Consider the following 6,013-nt stretch of genomic DNA (forward strand, 5'->3'; position numbering starts at 1 on the left):
GTAAAACTAAACTCAATCAATCAATAAATAACAGAAAACTGTAGAAACACTACCAAATCACTGACATCACAAGCCCTGCACATTGTTTTATCACCTAATCAAGTAATGGTTCATATTAGCACACACCCATTAAGCAGTTTGTTAATGAAAAACATTAGGGTACTGACCATTTGATAACTTTGCCACAGGTTTACACACAAAATGTGCTTGTTTTCTGGACATGATGGGAACGAACCAACCATTTAGCTGTGCAGAGTTATGTCCCTTAGACATGCCAGAAACCTCAACAAAAAGGTTTGAATGCCAGTTCGCCAGTTTCTATAATCTGTTTGCAGTGAAAACGTACTGATGAATTTCACTTTAAGCGAAAAAGGTACATCGAATAAATGATCTACCCTCCTACATGAAACACCGAACAAGTAGGTTTGGTTTAAGTTAACGCTCATCATGATGGCACGTGCATTTGTTTCACTGTTCCAACTACTGCTCTTACGCCCCTGTAATACAAACCAATAATAGCGAATCGAATCTATGATTGTTTGTTAAACAACTTTTATCCTAAGTTGAATAAAATTCTGAGATTTAAATGTTCAATTGGCAAGGTAAAATAATGAGGATTCACAATCTTAATTTCACTTTATTCGATTAGCTTTTTTTTTTTAAGTGAAATTCATCGGTACCTTTTCACTTCAAACAGACTATAGGTTTGTTACAGAGTTATTTTCCTCTTTTAAGTCTTCAAACGTTGATAGAAGAAATAAGAATATTGCCTCTCCAAAAAGTATCCAAGACTGTGGAGTTACATTGAATAATAGGTGGTTTTGTATCACAAACTTGACATGCCTTCTAAATCCATGAAAAGTGCAGGTAGGTCAGCCCACAGTGGTTAATGGTTCCAAGTGTTGTACCTGTCTGGTTGTCTGAATGTAAATAAAAAGTTGTGTGTAAATTTTTGGAGATGAGAAGTGTCTTGCTCATGACTGTAAGATTATTTGACAAATTTGAACCTTTCATGAACTTGACACAACAATAAACAGTGTGTCTAGATAAAAATGTGTTGCTTTGTTATTGGGGATGAACGCTCCCAGCTTCGCAATATCTTCATGCTTTCATTCATTTCAGAAGTGTGTTTGCGTTTGCGTGCGAGTGTGTGCATGTTGATTTTGTTTATCTGTCCAGCAATAATCCAGCTACATGACAGTGTTCTGTTCATGATCGAATCTGGACCAGACAATCCAGTGATCATGACCATGAATCCAAGTACAAAATGATATCCTGACTCATACGAAGTCTGGAACCTGAACACCCAGTCTAGTTAACAGAAGTTCACATCACCCTACAGCGGGGATATGATGTTTCTTTAGTTTAAATACATTTTTCATAACTGAGCTGTAATGACATTAAGGCGAATTATTTCACAATGGCCCGGAGAGCGGAAGGTCGTGGATTCGATCCCCGACCGCGTCATACCAAAAGACGTTAAAATTGGTACTTGTTGGTCCCTGCCTGGCGCTCGGCATTAATGGGTACAACAAGGACTGGTTGGCTCGGAGTCAGTATAATGTGTCTGAGTGGGGTATTCATGCTTCACTGCGGCATGGTATCTCAGTGGGCTAGCACTATAAAACCAGCTTAAGTGTGGGCTAGTACAAGCAGCCGGACATACACATACACACGCATGCACGTCATCATATGAGCGAAATATTCTCAAGCATGACGTTAAACCCAATTTCACCTCACCTCACCTCACCTCACCTCACCTCACCTATTTCAGAATGTTGATTGCTCAAGAACCAAGGCATCCTTCTTTCAAAGTGAGGGTTGCTCAAAACGGAAGAATATGTCCAATGGCTTGAAACAGTAGGTTACATATATACTGAACCGCAAAAAAACCGCCACATTTCAAAACAAGATGCAAAAGTTTGTTCTAATAAGATGTTTTTTTATTATGATTGTATCGTTTTGTTAGCATGTTTTTCAATCCAAATTGACAGTTATTACCAACATTAGTGTGTTTTCTGATGAAAAAGCATGTTGACCGAAAAAGCTCACCTAAAGGCAGACGTTGTAAAAGATTCCGTATGACATTCATGAAAATGAAACACCACGTGCATATCGTGACAACTCTACCAATGAAAGCGAGTCAAAACTCATCTGAATCATTCTTGTTTTGACACAGTCGCCATGCTACGACTTACGAGAGATCAGAGGAACCAAGCCTTAGGACGATTGCAAGTTGGCCAGACTCCACGGAGGGTAGTCAATTATTTTAATGTTTATATTAAGACAATCTACCAACTGCAGGAGAGGTATCAGGCCACTAACAGCATCCAAGACCGTCCACGATGGTGCTTACCTTCAGTAACAACCCAACGTCAAGACCGCCAGATTGTTTGCGTGAAAGAAACCCCAGCTGTCACAGACCATATCGTGGTCGTGTACTCACCGCTCGTCACCGCATGAACAACTGCGACTGCAATGGGCAACTCAGCATCGAAATTGGAGTTATCGACAATGAAGAACTGTGCTTTTTTCTTATGAAAGCTGATATTGTGTTTCGACAGCCCATTGGCAGAGTGAGAGTATGGTGAAGGCGTGGGGAACGGTTTTCCAATCAGTATAATGTTGAAAGAGAACTGTGGGGTGGTCCAAGCATCATGGTGTGGGGTGCAATCGGTCTGAACCAGAGAGTTGTCCCCGTAGAGTTCAAGAATCTCGGCCCAGATTGAGGAAACGACGTCACAGCTGCTCGCTATATTGACCAAGTCATAAGACCCTACGTTGTACCCCATTTTGGATGTCACAGAAACCACATCTTCCAGCAAGGCAACACTCGTGCCCACACTGCCAGAGCAGCATTGGACTTCCTAAGACAACATGGCATTTAAGATTTTAAGTCCAATAGACATTTCGCAGAGTATGGACCCAAGTGCCTATGACCTTCATCAATTCATTCCATGAACAGACGATGCAACGCTGTCATCGATGTCTATGGAGGCCACACACGATACTGACTTTGAGGTATCCTAATGGTACCATTTTTGTGATTTATTTTGTGTGTGAACTCTAAATGTGATTCCCGAAAATATGTTAACCATAATTGTTAAGTTTGAACTCAATCCTCCGTTTTGATTGCTAATTAGAGCGTGTGTGTGCTTAACGAACCTCCATCGGTGTGGCGTTTCATTTGCAGTTCAGTATACATCCTTCAGACGCTAGAACCACACAATTATATACGTTATCTGAAACAGGTCTAAGAGGTCCAGTGACGTCATATTGCAAGTGACATAAGCCATGGTAAGTTTATTATGAAAAAAGAACTCTCGAAAAAACACACATGAATATATAAATATATTTAATGCAGAAATTAAATTAGGTACTTGTGCCTGTAATTTTGGTCTATAAAACGGCTAGTTAAATACTTTTTACTATGGTCTGTATTGAGTTAGTAGGAAGTGCAAGACAGATGACGTTTCAAATTTGAACCAAATATTGGTCAATCTGAACTTGCGTCACCGGCTGATTCTGGTCCTGTCGTAAGCGTCGTACATCATACCCAAGACATGTTCCAAGGGGTTAGCTCTAGGACACGAGAGGCAGTCGGCCATATCAGTACAGGGATGTCTGAACACGTCTAATACAACAACTGAAACCATTGAGGGAGCATTATCCAAGCTGTATCAACTTAAAGTTAGCCCCAGTATTTGTATAAAGGTACAACGTGAGTTCGTACTATGTCGCACTGGTAGCGGGCGTCATTCAAAAGTGCTATATAACAGAGATTAGTTCTGTCCCGTCACGAGTTGCTATTTCACAAGAATATAATCATTATTTGCTTGACATAGACGGATCCATAGTGTGTGTGTCTGTGTGTGTGTGCGTGCGTGCGTGCGTGCGTGCGCGCGCGCTTGCGCAGGGGTTCGCATCCCCCTTTTGTCCTGAAAGTATCAAATGACCATTGAAACTCTCGTGGAAACGGTTGAAATGAACTGTGCATCCACCCACCCTTTCTCAAAAAGCTGCGGGCGGTGGGGTAGCCTAGTGGTTAAAGCGTTGGCTCGTCACGCCGAAGACCCGGGTTCGATTCCCCACATGGGCACAATGTGTTAAGCCTATTTCTGGTGTCCCCCGCCGTGATATTGCTGGAATATTGCTAAAAGCGGCGTAAAACTAAACTCAGTCAGTCAGTCAGTCAAAAGGCTGCATCCGCTCCTACGTGAGATGTCACTCAATACTTCTGTGAGGTGTCAACCATTACTTCCATGGAACGGTTTTAAAGATGTCAATCACAGCTAAATTGACACGAATCATGGCACCTGTAAACATTCGTACACCTGGCTACACCAGTACTCCTAAATAAGTCAGTTCAATACAACTTAGCTTCAACTATCGGTGTGTTGTCATAGGCGGATCCAGAGGGTGCGCACCTTTGTCCTGAAAGTTTGTTAAATGACCATTGAAACTCTGGTGAAAAGGAAGTGTGCACCCTCCCTTTTCCCAATAGTGTGCACCCCCCTCTTTCTCAAAAAGCTGTATCCGCCCCTGGTTGTGTTAAAGTTGAATTTGCCCCTCAAAATAATACCTGTTTTACTGTTTTCATAACTGATATGAATGTATAACAAAACAAATATATGTTAAATTCTGTAACATCTGGCATAGCTATTCATCATTTCTGGTTTGGGCTCATCTAATTTACAAACATAATGTTTATATTTAAGCGAATAAAGCCTCATAAATAATACGCTGTAGAGTAACTTTTATTATTAAAACCAGACAAATTTCAGATAAATAGAAAAATCAATGAGGAATTATCATTGCATCATGCATACCTCTGTATGCGCTGGGGCGGTGGAGTAGCCTAGTGGTTACAGCGTTGGCTCGTCTCGCCGAAGACCCAGGTTAATCCTACATGAGTATTCAGCATGTGAAGCCCTTTTCTGGTGTCCCCCGCTGTGACATTGTTGGAATATTGCTCAAGCGGCGTAAAGAACCATACTCACTCACTCTGTATGCGCTGGTAAATAAGACCATCTCAGATGTCTAGTAGTGAGACAACCTCTATTAGGAAAGCGGAACAGTGTGGAAGGTGGTGGTTCGAATCCTGGCCTCGTTACGTCAAGGAACGTTAGACACGTGAAGATCGGGTTGGACTGGGTGTTCAGGAACCAATGCCTGTTGTGGCGACTGACGGGATCGGCTGGTTGATGCATGTCATCGTATTCCAGTTGCGCAGATCGATGCTGATGATGGCAGTCACTGGATTGTCTGGTCCATGCTTGATTAATCACAGATCGCCGTCATATTGCTGAGTGCGGGGTACGTTAAAAACGCATATAAACAGACAGACAAACAAACAATGATGCTTGTTGTTTCCCTGTCTGACGTTCGGTTTTACAACAAAATAATGCTGGAAGTGTTTGTCCTTAAATCTATTCCTTGACAGAAATAAGTTTATTCAGGATGAAATACTGCACTCAGATTGTTATACCTTCCATATATAAATCCATGACACGTTTTTTATGGATATCAACATATTTTTTTACTACGTTTCAAAGCTAATTCTTGCTCCTTCATCAGGTGAATGCTGAGTCAGTGCACTGAGTGGGTGAATATATATAGATAAAACATGCTTACACTACGCAAGTTGGGATAATGCACAAATATAACAATATATTTACGTTGCGTTGTGTAAACATGTTTTATAAAATTTCGCTCGTTTGATACCAAATCATTAACTCGTTTTAATATAAATTATACTAAACGGAAGGTCGTTTAGTATCTTCTACTTATCTATAAATATTCACTCTGTGCACCGACTCAGCATTTACCTGATGAAGAAGCAAGAATTAGCTCTGAATAAAAATAAAAAGAAGTTGATATCCTTAAAAATGTGTCATGCATTCATGTTTGTCCAACTTCTAAATGCCTTTCAAGAATTGCTGCGATCTTAAATATACCATTACATCACATTTTGTGAAATACACTTAATCTTATCGATATTACAGTCAAGTTT

Source organism: Haliotis rubra, unplaced genomic scaffold (assembly GCF_003918875.1).
Source record: "Haliotis rubra isolate DU_JTF1 unplaced genomic scaffold, ASM391887v1 Scf330, whole genome shotgun sequence".
Lineage (NCBI taxonomy): Eukaryota > Metazoa > Mollusca > Gastropoda > Lepetellida > Haliotidae > Haliotis > Haliotis rubra.